Raw genomic sequence first — 15,996 nt, forward strand, 5'->3', positions numbered from 1 at the left:
CCGTTGGTTGTATAGAAAAACTGTCTGAGAATGAGTTGTAGGGAATTAAAAATTCACCATAAAAAAAATATACACTGTACAAAAAAAAATTTTTTTGACCAAAAAAAATTAAAAATAAACATTAAATTTCAATTTAAAAAAAAAAGAGTTGAAATATTAATTCTTCTTTAATTTTTTTTTAATCAAACTTGACGTTAATACGCAACTTTAAAAAAAAACTCCAGGATATTTTTTCATAACACATTCGGCAAGGGGGAACGTGTAGGTAGGCTAAGGTTCAGCGCTTGAGTTATTTATCCAATCGTTTCGTTGTCAAAGAATGAATTGTATATTTTTGATCAAGCATTCCAATGAACGTATGGTTTTTGCTGGAGAACCATGGAAAATTTAAGAAAAACGTGTATTTTCCGGAATATAATTAACTTTTCGAGCTTAAATTTAAAATAACTCGAAAACCAATGCCTTTAGAATGTTTACTTTCGAGAGCTTTTTGAAGTAAAATGACTCTCTGCATCTTTCAAAATCATCAGAATACAAATATTTTGAAAAATGTTTGAATTAGAATTTTCATAAAAAAATTAATCTACCATAAAAAAATTATTTTTCATTTCTCCATCCTGGACTTTTTTTTAAAAGTTGCGTATTAACGTCAAGTTTCTTTAAAAAAAATATAAAAAAATTCAACTCTTTTTTTTTAAATTAAAATTTAATGTTTGTTTTTAATTTTTTTTGGTCAAAAAGAATTTTTTTTGTATAGTGTATATTTTTTTATGGTGCATTTTTAATTCCCTACAACTCATTCTCAGACAATTTTTCTATACAACCAACGGTTTCTGGGCTACAATGCTTCGAATAAAACCTATGCCAAAAGGCATACGCCCTTTTAGAATGTAACTCATGGGTGTAAAAAATCTCTCCACCTGTGAAAAATGCTCAGTTTGCTAAGCCAAATACGTGTGCAAAGTTTCATTCAAATCAAAATTGGTCGATTAAATTTTCGTGTATTTCCAGGCGATTTGAAATGATTCTGCTCTGGAGAGCAACGAACTGCAAACAGTTGATTGGTAGAATCAAAAAATGCATTCGACAAGTGGACCTGAAGGCCGTGTATCGCTTTTGTTTCGGAAAAGCTTCGTCGGAAAGCTCGTCACGGACTTTTCTCAAATGTTCATTTTTTCGTTTATAATGAATTTATCTTCATATAAAAAAATCAGTTTTTCATTCATAAATGCAAATGTTTGAAATGTGTTCCAGAAGTAATGTTTAAAAATATTTTTTTTTTTCAAAAACACCATGCCGATAGAAGATATGTGTTTTGGCCAGATAAAGCATCATCACATCACGGCACGAAGGTTCCTGAACAACCATTCGATCCCATTTTTACCCAATATACGCAAGCCAACTAATCTGCCTCAGTGTCGTCCAATCAAAAATTTCTTTGAAATTTTAAGTTCCTTGGTGTACAAAAATACCTGGAGAGCAAGATCGCGCGATATGACCTATGGTCGAATATCGACCATTTTTGATTTGAATGAAACTTTGCACACGTATTTGGCTTAGCAAACTGAGCATTTTCACAGTTGGAGAGATTTTTTTCACCCATGAGTTACATTCTAAAAGGGCGTATGGCTTTTGGCATAGGTTTTATTCGAAGCATTGTAGCCCAGAAACCGTTGGTTGTATAGAAAAATTGTCTGAGAATGAGTTGTAGGGAATTAAAAATGCACCATAAAAAAATATACACTGTACAAAAAAAAATTTTTTTTGAACAAAAAAAATTTAAAACAAACATTAAATTTTAATTAAAAAAAAAAGAGTTGAATTTTTTTTTATTTTATTTTAAAGAAACTTGACGTTAATACGCAACTTTAAAAACAAAGTCCAGGATGGAGAAATGAAAAATAATTTTTTTATGGTAGATTAATTTTTTTATGAAAATTCTAATTCAAACATTTTTTAAAATATTTGTATTCTGATGATTTTGAAAGATGCAGAGAGTCATTTTAAATCAAAAAGCTCTTGATAGTAAACATTCTAAAGGCATTGGTTTTCGAGTTATTTTAAATTTAAGCTCGAAAAATTAATTATATTTCGGAAAATACACGTTTTTCCTAAATTTTCCATGGTTCTCCAGCAAAAACCATACGTTCATTGGAATGCTTGATCAAAAATATACAATTCATTCTTTGACAACGAAACGATTGGATAAATAACTCAAGCGCTAAACCTTAGCCTACCTACACGTTCCCCCTTGCCGAATGTTTTATAAAAAATATCCTGGAGTTTTTTTTAAAAAGATGCGTAATAACGTCAAGTTTGATTAAAAAAAAAATAAAGAAGAATTGAAATTTCAACTCTTTTTTTGAATTGAGATTTAATGTTTATTTTTAATTTTTTTTGGTCAAAAAAATTTTTTTTGTACAGTGTATATTTTTTTATGGTGACTTTTTAATTCCCTACAACTCATTCTCAGACAGTTTTTCTATACAACCAACGGTTTCTGGGCTACAATGCTTCGAATAAAACCTATGCCAAAAGCCATACGCCCTTTTAGAATGTTCATGGGTGTAAAAAATCTCTCCACCTGCGAAAAATGCTCAGTTTGCTAAGCCAAATACGTGTGCAAAGTTTCATTCAAATCAAAAATGGTCGATATTCGACCATAGGTCATTCCGCGCGATCTTGCTCTCCAGGTATTTTTGTACACCAAGGAACTTAAAATTTCAAAGAAATTTTTGATTGGACGACACTGAGGCAGATTAGTTGGGTTGCGTATATTGGGTAAAAATGGGATCGAATGGTTGTTCAGGAACCTTCGTGCCGTGATGTGATGATGCTTTATCTGGCCAAAACACATATCTTCTATCGGCATGATATTTTTGAAAAAAAAAAAATATTTTTAAACATTACTTCTGGAACACATTTCAAACCACTGGACTTGAACCTTGATTTTGACAAGAAGAACGAAGTCCTTTTTTGTCCATTACTTGGTCGGTCTTCCATTACTTTCCTGGCGTATTTTTGTTAAGGTTCGCTGGGAATTATACACAACCGAAACCGGAAAAATTGTTTTTTGTATTTGTATGATTCAAAGAATACTACTTTGCTGCTGGCTAACACTTAGCCCATTTTCTTCATCTGGCCGAATACCGTTATGGTAAAGGTGTTCTTCTTTTGAGGCTAACCACGGCCATTTTTCAATATCTTTATATGGGCAGAAATGCTGATTAACTAGACTTTTCGTCATAGAACGGAACGGACGGTGCAATGTCTGGGGAACATAGCGGTAGGACTTCCTATTTGGGCTCTTTTATTTAAGTTTTAACGACTTAAGCAGTATGAGGCCGAGCGTTGGCATACAGTAGAATCAGTTTCCCGTACCTCTGCTTGTATTGTTGCAGTTTTTCGCGCAGTGATCGGCCTAATCGCATCAATAGAAGTCGATACCGGTCTTCAGTGATGGTTTTGCCCGGTTTCAATAGCTTGTGGAACTTGGTGTGTGAAATGAACTTCACCTCGGTACTCACTTTTTTCGTGGGGAAAGTAAAATATGAAATGCCCTGCCAGTCGTTGCCATCCAGGGTGAGACAGGTTTCATCGTTCATCACCACCGCCACGTCGCGATTTTCCGGTAAAATCGACTTGACCATTTCATTCAGGCGCTGCCACTGCGTCATTACCTGCAGTTCCGAGACCAATGGACGGGACTGCCGATTCCAAACATGTATGTCTATGTTTGCCAGGTACTTTTTCACTGTTTGGTCGGTTGCACCGACCTCCCGGCCATGCGCACGCTGTTATGTAGCCACTTTTCCTTCGGTCTTCTGGAGCTTCTTGTCTATCAGTGTCGTCGGCCGTCCGGATCTGGGCTTTCTTTCGATGCTCTGATTGTTCTTCATTAGTGCCAACATGTTGTAGATGCTGGAACGGGTGTATCCGGTGTCCACGAACTGCCGCACGATGTCTGTTTTTGACGTGACGGTCGTTTTCTAATATTCATCGTCAGGGCCGGATTTGGGTGTTAAGGGGCCCGGGGCAGATTTTTTCGTAGGACCCTTTTTGTTCACAAAATTTTGACGAAAAATTTTTGCAAATTGCGTCTTCACACTCTGCTGTAAGGTGACGAGCAAAAAAAAACCTAAATTAATCCAGCTAGCGGTCAGACCAAGCCTTTCTCATTCGTACTTATTATTTGTTAAAATAGATTTACACGAACACTTCATTTTAGAAAAAATACCCATTGATAATATTTGCTGGATTTATTTATCACTCTAAAATAACAAATCATTGGTAGCAGTGAAACCATACCGAACATTTAAAACATAATCCTCATACATAGATGAACATACATTAACACATGCGAATAAAATGAAATAAATATGTTTCAAATATATGACGCGAATTTTTTTTTGATCGTGGTATAATCGAAACGTCACTGTACTCATATATAGGTTGGACTCGATTATTGATATATAGACTCGATATATCATTCGTTAAAATATAATTCTTGATTCAATTGTTTATAGTGAGATTTTTTTTCTAACGTGTGAGGAAAAAAATCCGAACAACTTTTAAATTGGTCTACGATTTCAAGGTGCTGCACAAATCGAAAAATTCTTTTCCACAAAATGAAGGTCCACTTTTATATAACTGGTAACACGACTAGTCGATTCTGTCAAGTCGCTTAGTTGGGAAAGGCGTGGTCGAAAGAAGATCGTCGGAAATTGATTTGCAATTTTTGTGAGCGAAATGAAGAAAAATCTATAAGTGAAGTGTTCCACTATTCACAAGATCTTGGATAAAGAAAAAAAAAACATTTATATACATTATTGAAAAACTATACATTATTGAAAAACTCTGAAAAAATGCACTTTGCAAGAGAGCAAAGTTCGAGCGAAATTAAGGGTGGAAACGCCTGGTCGGTCGGCGTAATTATATCGTGAGCTGGGCAATAAATATCCGATTGATTAAAAAACGATGAACTAGTATCTGCATAAAATGGGTTTAAAACTATAATTATAAGCACTATTACAATGACACAGTAGAGTTTTGGCCAGGCCTTGCATTGTCAAACTATGCTAATGCAAAAACGTCGATTGTTTTAAAGAAAAATCAAGAAGGAGCTCAAAACAATTGAAACATTCGAAATTCAGGAAGCTATGAAGCAAGTACCCCAGAGTATCAGGAAATCAGCGCGATTTGGAGCTGAGTTTTTCCTATGAGGTTTGTAAATGAGTTACATTACTAGAATAAACAAACAAGTATAGAAAAATAAGTTGCGCAAGATTTTAATTTGGAATTGAAAGTTTGTTCGGATTTTTTTCCTCATACGTTATATCGAATATGACTTGCTTTTCATAACTTTTGAACCACGTGTACAATCATGATAATTCGTCAGTTAACCCTTAACTTGCCCATTCATCTGAAATCAGTATTGTTCAAATCGGTTGTGTAGTTTCTTAGATAATGAAGTTTCGTGATTTTCACATTTTGATTCATCACAGACCAAGTTAAAGTCCGAGTACAGTAAAATTCAATAGGGTGTTATGAGGTAGCTAAAACTTTCATTTGCATTATTAGTTTCATGAAAATCGGTCTAGCAATCTCTGAGCAAATCGATGATGCTTTATCTGGCCAAAACACATATCTTCTATCGGCATGATATTTTTGAAAAAAAAAAAATATTTTTAAACATTACTTCTGGAACACATTTCAAACCACTGGACTTGAACCTTGATTTTGACAAGAAGAACGAAGTCCTTTTTTGTCCATTACTTGGTCGGTCTTCCATTACTTTCCTGGCGTATTTTTGTTAAGGTTCGCTGGGAATTATACACAACCGAAACCGGAAAAATTGTTTTTTGTATTTGTATGATTCAAAGAATACTACTTTGCTGCTGGCTAACACTTAGCCCATTTTCTTCATCTGGCCGAATACCGTTATGGTAAAGGTGTTCTTCTTTTGAGGCTAACCACGGCCATTTTTCAATATCTTTATATGGGCAGAAATGCTGATTAACTAGACTTTTCGTCATAGAACGGAACGGACGGTGCAATGTCTGGGGAACATAGCGGTAGGACTTCCTATTTGGGCTCTTTTATTTAAGTTTTAACGACTTAAGCAGTATGAGGCCGAGCGTTGGCATACAGTAGAATCAGTTTCCCGTACCTCTGCTTGTATTGTTGCAGTTTTTCGCGCAGTGATCGGCCTAATCGCATCAATAGAAGTCGATACCGGTCTTCAGTGATGGTTTTGCCCGGTTTCAATAGCTTGTGGAACTTGGTGTGTGAAATGAACTTCACCTCGGTACTCACTTTTTTCGTGGGGAAAGTAAAATATGAAATGCCCTGCCAGTCGTTGCCATCCAGGGTGAGACAGGTTTCATCGTTCATCACCACCGCCACGTCGCGATTTTCCGGTAAAATCGACTTGACCATTTCATTCAGGCGCTGCCACTGCGTCATTACCTGCAGTTCCGAGACCAATGGACGGGACTGCCGATTCCAAACATGTATGTCTATGTTTGCCAGGTACTTTTTCACTGTTTGGTCGGTTGCACCGACCTCCCGGCCATGCGCACGCTGTTATGTAGCCACTTTTCCTTCGGTCTTCTGGAGCTTCTTGTCTATCAGTGTCGTCGGCCGTCCGGATCTGGGCTTTCTTTCGATGCTCTGATTGTTCTTCATTAGTGCCAACATGTTGTAGATGCTGGAACGGGTGTATCCGGTGTCCACGAACTGCCGCACGATGTCTGTTTTTGACGCGACGGTCGTTTTCTAATATTCATCGTCAGGGCCGGATTTGGGTGTTAAGGGGCCCAGGGCAGATTTTTTCGTAGGACCCTTTTTGTTCACAAAATTTTGACGAAAAATTTTTGCAAATTGCGTCTTCACACTCTGCTGTAAGGTGACGAGCAAAAAAAAACCTAAATTAATCCAGCTAGCGGTCAGACCAAGCCTTTCTCATTCGTACTTATTATTTGTTAAAATAGATTTACACGAACACTTCATTTTAGAAAAAATACCCATTGATAATATTTGCTGGATTTATTTATCACTCTAAAATAACAAATCATTGGTAGCAGTGAAACCATACCGAACATTTAAAACATAATCCTCATACATAGATGAACATACATTAACACATGCGAATAAAATGAAATAAATATGTTTCAAATATATGACGCGAATTTTTTTTTGATCGTGGTATAATCGAAACGTCACTGTACTCATATATAGGTTGGACTCGATTATTGATATATAGACTCGATATATCATTCGTTAAAATATAATTCTTGATTCAATTGTTTATAGTGAGATGTTTTTTCTAACGTGTGAGGAAAAAAATCCGAACAACTTTTAAATTGGTCTACGATTTCAAGGTGCTGCACAAATCGAAAAATTCTTTTCCACAAAATGAAGGTCCACTTTTATATAACTGGTAACACGACTAGTCGATTCTGTCAAGTCGCTTAGTTGGGAAAGGCGTGGTCGAAAGAAGATCGTCGGAAATTGATTTGCAATTTTTGTGAGCGAAATGAAGAAAAATCTATAAGTGAAGTGTTCCACTATTCACAAGATCTTGGATAAAGAAAAAAAAAACATTTATATACATTATTGAAAAACTATACATTATTGAAAAACTCTGAAAAAATGCACTTTGCAAGAGAGCAAAGTTCGAGCGAAATTAAGGGTGGAAACGCCTGGTCGGTCGGCGTAATTATATCGTGAGCTGGGCAATAAATATCCGATTGATTAAAAAACGATGAACTAGTATCTGCATAAAATGGGTTTAAAACTATAATTATAAGCACTATTACAATGACACAGTAGAGTTTTGGCCAGGCCTTGCATTGTCAAACTATGCTAATGCAAAAACGTCGATTGTTTTAAAGAAAAATCAAGAAGGAGCTCAAAACAATTGAAACATCCGAAATTCAGTAAGCTATGAAGCAAGTACCCCAGAGTATCAGGAAATCAGCGCGATTTGGAGCTGAGTTTTTCCTATGAGGTTTGTAAATGAGTTACATTACTAGAATAAACAAACAAGTATAGAAAAATAAGTTGCGCAAGATTTTAATTTGGAATTGAAAGTTTGTTCGGATTTTTTTCCTCATACGTTATATCGAATATGACTTGCTTTTCATAACTTTTGAACCACGTGTACAATCATGATAATTCGTCAGTTAACCCTTAACTTGCCCATTCATCTGAAATCAGTATTGTTCAAATCGGTTGTGTAGTTTCTTAGATAATGAAGTTTCGTGATTTTCACATTTTGATTCATCACAGACCAAGTTAAAGTCCGAGTACAGTAAAATTCAATAGGGTGTTATGAGGTAGCTAAAACTTTCATTTGCATTATTAGTTTCATGAAAATCGGTCTAGCAATCTCTGAGCAAATCGAGTGAGATTGGGAGAGCGTTACATACATACATACACACACACATACAGAAAATGCTCAGCTCGTCGAACTAAGTCGATTGATATACGACATTCGACCCTTTGGAGCACTTTTATACCTTTGGTTTTTGCAGTGATTGCTATACCTTTCTAGGAGAAAGTCAAAAAGATCTTCACTTCGTCTTCCCGTTTGATATGCTTTAGCGTGTTTGTGCTTTGGGGCTAGGGGGGCCCCTCGAGTCTGGACGCCCGGGGCATTCGTCCCTTGACCCCCCCCCCTCAAATCAGGACCTAATTCATCGTATATTTTCCCAGTCAACCACCAATCTTATATCAATGTATAAAAATTATTTGAATATATCGCATCGAAGTCACGTGCAGATATTTATTTTAAATCGTACGTCATTTTGGAAACTGACTGATTTACGGTTTCTGGCCTTTAGGTGTACAACAGTGTGGAATAAATCACTTTCAATCGGATGTTATTGTATATTATGGCTTATATCAATGAATTGTATACAATTATTTTCAGTACGTATATCGTCTTCAAAATAGTACGATTTCGCGTATCGAATGCGAGTTAACCTATATGATGTATTTGAGTACGGATATTTTGTTACAAACATGAATATTAGACTGGGACACGGTTATATGGGAAAAAAGCGATGGTGTTATTTTTTCGCTCCCATGCACTTTTCGTGTTCCTTATGGATCCTATAACAACTGTGCAACTTTTCAGATCGATCAGTGAAACGCCCGATTTGCGCCCGATTTTTAAAGTTTCCATACGATTTTATATGGGAAAATTCACTTTATCAAAACTTATTCTCTATAAATTCTCAGTTGGGTCCTACAAATATATCAATACATGATATTTGTAGGAAATTTTCCTGGGAAAAACTCTTCTGAAGACCGTAAGCCGCTACAATGCTTGTAGAAACAGCAATTTACCCCAAACTGATTGAATGTCTGACGGACGGCTCACCATTGAATTTTACTAGCAATACTGCTGCAGCATGCTGCTGTTGCAAATTCAACTATGTGATGAGAAATGATATCGCTTAAATTTATCTTGGAAGCTTCCCCGAAGACACTATGAGCAAAAATCACACTTTGAAAATTAATTTCACGCGAAATTATTACTCATATTTAAGCAAGTCTGCAATAGCAGCATGCTGTAGCAGTGTTGCTGGAAAATTTCAATTGTGAGCCGTCCGTCAGACATTCAATCAGTTTGGGGTGAAAAGCTGTTTCTACAAGCATCGTAGCGCCTTTTGGTCTTCAAAAGAGTTCTTTCCAGGAAAATTTCCTACAAATATCATGTATTGATATATTTTTAGGACCCAACTGGGAATTTCTAGAGAATAAGTTTTGAAAAAGTGAATTTTCCCCTATAAAATCGTATGAAAACTTTAAAAATCGGGCGCAATTCGGGCGTTTCACCGATCGATCTGAAAAGTTACACTGTTGTTATGGGACCCGTAAGGAACGCGAAAAGTGCATGGGAGCTAACATTTATGTTTTGTCCCACCCTAATGAATATACGTATGAAGATGTTGGTTGGGTGAGAAGAGCTATAACTCTTTTTGTTCGAAGCATTCATCTTCATAAAAACACGTCTGAATATTTCATAAAATCTCAACTACGCTGAATTCCGATTCAAACAACAACTGTAGTTTAAGTTGTATACAAATTTCAATATAACCGAATGATTTTGTATAGTTCTTCAGAACAAGCGGTAAATATCATTAACAGAATTATGAAATTACTATTTTATTATTATTATGTGATAGAACGTTGCAAGTTAAGCTGGGTTCTGTTATCTCAGCTTCCTTTACGAACAAATCTGGTGTACCGCAGGGCAGTAATCTCGGGCCGCTACTTTTCATAATTTTTTTCAACGACGCTGCTAGTGCCCTAGGAATAGGCTGCAGACTTGTTTATGCCGATGATTTAAAAATTTTTTCTGACGATTCGTAATATCGAAGATTGCTACCGTTAACAGTCACTATTGGACTGCTTTGTGATGTGGTGTAAACTAAATGCCTTGACACTGAGCACAGTAAAATGTGAAGTGATCACATTTCACCGGACTCAATCACCGATAATTTTTACGTACGCCATTGACGGGCATCAACTGAAAAGAGTCGATCACGTAAACGATCTTGGCGTTATCTTGGACCAAAGACTGACTTTTGAGCGTCACCGTACGGCGATAGTTTCTAAAGCCACTAGACAACTCGGTTTTATCGCAAAAATTGGACGTGATTTCAAGGACCCCCATTGCTTGAAAGCGTTATATTGCTCGTTAGTACGTCCCATACTAGAAAATGCAAGCGTGGTTTGGACCCCGTATCAGCTGTCTTGGAATTTAAGATTGGAGCGTGTGCAGAGAAGATTTATCCGTTTGGCCTTAAGAGATTTACCTTGGCGTGATCCAGCTAATCTCCCTCCTTATCCGGATCGCTGTCGTTTGCTTGGACTTGATACGCTTGAACGTCGCCGCAAGATACAGCAGGCATTATTCGTTGCTAAAATTTTAAATGGCGAAATAGATTCTCCGAAATTGCTGTCTACAATTAATTTTCGAGCTTCACAACGCATGCTGAGGTCTACTTCAATGCTACAAAATCCGTTCCACCGTACGAATTACGGTTACTTCGAGTCGGCTGCATACATGATCAGAACTTTCACAAGTGTTGAACAAGTTTTTAACTTCGGCGAACCGGCGCAAATTTTTAAGCAGAAAATTGCTAGGCTAAGTTCTTTTTAACTTTCAATTCATTAAGACAACTGTCAGATGATGTATATTATTAAATAAATAAATAAATATAAACCTAGTTCTCATCTACATAAAAATAATACCGCAGAAAGTACACCGAAAATCGAGTGGGCTGATAATAGCAGGGAATTATGTTTGCATTCTTCGGTTGATGTTGTTTATGAATGCGCAAAAATAAATTTAACTACTGAATGTTTCTAAATAATACGAAAGTTAATTGAAACAAGATTAATGCAATGCATCTGACTCATATACGTATAAAAACAATGGGACACCCGTAACAACAATGTTGTGTTATAATTTGTATATCATGTCTAAGGAAATTGTAATGAAAGCATCAAACTCTTATTTAATTTTCCTAAGAATTGTTAAAAAAACGAGAGAGTAACATGTTTTGAATCAAATGTACGAGAATCCCGTTCACTTTGAATTGTTAAGACTATCCCAGAAAGTAGTAACATGCTTAAAACTAACTCTTGATGCGATAACTTTCGTTGGTCGTAATCAGCTGACAGCATTCCTGCTGTTTACATTTAGGCGTCAAAGTGAGTTCAAGAAATAAAATGTAGTACGTAATGTGACAGCAATACTGGACAAGGCAGACCCATCAATTTTTGCTGAAACACTGTTGTCTATGTGTCTGAAAAAAAAAAAATAGATCTGGTCGAAGCCAGTGTAACATATTGAATATTAATTGGTATAAATCTGAAATTGCAATTGGCAAACCAAAAAAAATATTTACTCTTCGAACTGTCAATCGAACGATTTTTGAGTTTATTCCAGGTAGCAGACGCTGCCACTAAAATATTGAGGAGTACATTGTAGGCTACGTCATCCACCGTTATATCAAGGTAGTTGCAACTGGCATGTTCACCATTCATATAGGTGGAAAACCTAAATTAATCCACCTAGTGGTCAGACTCAGCCTTTCTCATTCAAACTTATTTTTTATAAAAATAGATTTACATGAATGCTTAAATCCAATATTCACTCTTTGGGTTCTTAAATATTGATGTTGTAATTGAAGTATAAAATATGAAATTTGACGTAATGTTAGTGCTTAAGAAATAGCAAAATAAAATAAATGACTCTCAATTTCGAATAATTTAATCACGAGCGATACCGGGAACGTTTAGATAGTACGATACCACATTTAAATTATGTTGAAGCCACATATATCGATCGAAGCAGGTATAGTTTTCAATAGTCTTTGAATTTCTTTTCTTTCCAAAACTTTTGAACAGCATATCAAATTGTTATGAAGTTGTTATTTGTAGGTTTGAGAAATGACTCGTTTGTATGACACTAGTTATGTTCAAATAAGTCGTGCAATACTTGAGATAATAGACTTTCGTTGTTTTACAAATTAAAACATAACGGTTGCTTAAGTTTGATTACAATCAAATGAGAAGGTAACGTATAGGGCAGCCAAACTTTGAAACCACGTGTTCAATCATAATTCATCAGTTAACCCTTAACTAGCCCGTTCATTTGATATCAATATTGTTCAAATCAGTTGTGTAGTTTCTAAGATAATGAAGTTTCGTGATTTTCACATTTCGATACATTACAGACGAAGTTACAGTCCGATTACAGCAAAATTCAATAAGGTGTTATGAGGCAGCTAGACCTTTCATTTGATACTAATTCTGTGGAAATCGGGTCAGCCATCTTTGAGAAACATGAGTGAGATTGAATAGTCTCCAGAACACGTTTCTTTTCATAACTTCTGAACCACATGTTCAATCTCCATAAAATGCAAAAGTTGAGAGTTGTTTAGGTAGCCCGTTCATTTGAAACTAATTTTGTACAAATCGGTTGAATAGTTTCTGAGATATTGATGTTTCATGATTTTTACATTTTGATACATAACCTCTAAACTAGAAATCAGATTACAATAAAATTCAATAGGGTCTTATAGGGCAACTAGACCTTTCATTTGCAATTAATTTTATTGAAATCGGTTCAGCCATCTCTTAGAAAATCGAGTGAGATTGGGAGAGCGTTACACACACATGCAGAAAATGCTCAGTTCGTCGAACTGAGTCGAGTGATTAACGAAATTCGGCCCTTTTGAGCACTTTTATACCTTTAGTTTTTGCAGTGATTGCTATACCTTTCTAGGAGAAAGGCAAAAAGTGAAATGATAGAAATGACTTTTAATTTCAACTTCAATCCCGAGCAAGGCCGCAAACATTGAAATAGTACATTATCGAATTCAAATGTATTGAGGCCACATATTTTGATCGTAGCTATAGTTTTAAACAGTCTGCGGGTTGCGTTTCTTTCTATTTATAACTTTCAAACCACATGTTTAAACTTTATGAAATTCATTGTTTAAGGGTTTATAAGCCCATTAATTTGAATACAACTATGTTCATAGCTTCTGAGATATAAGAGCGTTTTTCACATTCTGACGCAGCGCAAAAACTAAAAGTTTGATTACAATGAAATTCTATAGCAACCTTAGCGGCAAATAGACCCTTCATTTGACACCAAGATAGAAAGAATCGGTCAGACCATCTCTGAGAAAAGTGAGTGCGAAACAAAAGTTGCACATACACACGTACACACGTACACACCCACACACAAACATATACACCTATACATACTTATATGCAGAAAATGCTCGATTCGTCGAACTGAGTCGAGTAGTATATGACATTCGGCCATTTGGATCACTCTTCTACCTTTTAATTAGCCAGTGATCGTTAGGAGAAAGTCAACATGATAACTTTCATTATGTGATTTCACATTTTTATGAACAACGGACAAAGTTACAATCCCATTACAATAAAATTCAATAGCAATCTATAGGGCAACTAGACCTTCCATTTGACACTTATTTTGTGAAAATCGGTTCAGCCATCTCTGAGAAAAATGAGTGAGTTTATACAACCTCAGGATAACTTTTCTTTACAGAACTTTTGAACTATATGTTCAATCATAACAAAATTTGAAAGTTAAGGGTTTTTAAGACAGCCCGATCATTTGAAACCAGTTTTATTGAAATCAGTTGTGTAGTTTCTGAGATTTTGATGTTTCGTAATTTTTACATTTTGATACAAAGCCTCTAAACTAAAAATCCGACTACAATGAAATTCAATAGCAACCTATGGCGCAACTAGACCTTTCATTTGCAATTAATTTTATTAAAATCGGTCCAGCCATCTCTGAGAAAAGTGAGTGAGAAAAAAAGTTGCACATACACACACACACATACACACATACATACATACATACAGAAAATGCGCAGTTCGTCGAAAGGGGTCGAGTGGTATATGACATTCGGCCATTGGGACCACTTTTATACCTTTGGTTGTTCCAGTGATTGCTATACCTTTCTAGGAGAAAGGCAAAAATGACTAAATCAATTTATTCGGTAGTATTAACTTTTACCAAATGATGAAAATTTTCCAAGGCAGTGCGGTTGACTGACGGTTACTCTTTTTAGCAACCCAATTTCCTTAACATAGAGTCATTGGTCATCGAATTTCGCGAAGAGCTTGACATTGTATGTTTTGTATTTGAAGTATGTCTTCTTTATCCACCCGTCAGTACAAATTAGAGATTATCGTAGAATCATACAATACAAACGCACACTTTAGAGTCTGTTTGGTTGTATCAGAATAAGGAAACACATTTATCCAAGTAATAATTCCTAGATTCTTTTATATTCAACCTTTAAGAATGGAAACCTTTTACTTATCCGCATTCGTTTTTGCCATCAGCGAAAAAAGATTGATACATACTTGAAATAGAAAATTGAAGAAAACTCTGCTGAAGCCCTCATAATATCAATGAATATTTTCTGAAACCATTCTTTTTAATTCAATTCGCCCGGCAATTCATTTTATGAATTATGAAAATTTGTGGGCCGGTGTGTTGGTTCAGAATCTCCAGCTTATTTCCTAACGTCCAGTAGCTGAGATATTACTTCATTACAAAACATATATTTATTTCGAAAATTAGTCCTCTTTGAATTTACATAGAATATGAAAAATCAATAAATCCTATCCGTATTACTTGAATAATATTTGGAAGTAATGTCTCTGAATCTAGCAAAATAAATATCCATTGAATTAAATAGAATAAGATTTCCATATTGATGTACATTCGTTGATATCTATTACCTAATAAGACAACATGTATGTCAATCATAAAGCAAAGCAAAGCCTTGGTGCTACATTCCGTATCGAAACTCGACCTTCTGTTTTATTATACACAGACTTCGCAGCCAACTGTTTTAAGTGTACAGGACAATTGCGGGGCTAGGCGCTACGATCCTACTGACACTAACAGTCTCTCCCGAGCAGAGACTCGAACCTACGACGACTGGAGAATGTCAATCATAGAGATCACAATTTGACGATTGATAAATTTTAACTCAAACGCAAGTAACAGTATACTTTTCAAGCAGTAAACAATACTTGCAAAAAAGATAATGAATTAGCCTATTATCATTGTTTATTTAAGATAGGTATATCCAGTTCCGGCCATTCTTTTTCTATTTATTTGATACGACATCCATCAGCGTCACGATAAAGAATAATTTTTCAGTGTACACAGGTAAACACAGGTTTTGTCCTAGAGCTCGCACAGGTAAAACGAAAGATTATAACGTTTTAACTATTCCTGAGAATTTTGGTGCCCTTAGCATCTTTTCAGAGACTTGAATAAGTTTTTCCCAAAGCAAATGGAGACGCGACGAACCCAGTGAGCAATTACTGTGCGGCCTCTTGATGCACTTTGGTTTTCACTAGAGGCATCAAAATTCACAGAAATGGTTGAAAAACTATAATCTTTTTTTC

The 15,996-nt window shown here is 35.6% G+C and overlaps 1 protein-coding gene across 6 annotated transcripts in view; it reads left to right on the top strand.

The window, feature by feature from the left end:
* Positions 1 to 15,996, top strand: part of LOC129727459 (uncharacterized) — a 175,778-nt gene that overhangs the window by 39,657 nt on the left and 120,125 nt on the right. The gene's annotated exons all lie outside the window — the stretch shown is intronic.

This window comes from Wyeomyia smithii, chromosome 3, assembly GCF_029784165.1.
Source record: "Wyeomyia smithii strain HCP4-BCI-WySm-NY-G18 chromosome 3, ASM2978416v1, whole genome shotgun sequence".
In the NCBI taxonomy this organism is placed as follows: Eukaryota; Metazoa; Arthropoda; class Insecta; order Diptera; family Culicidae; genus Wyeomyia; species Wyeomyia smithii.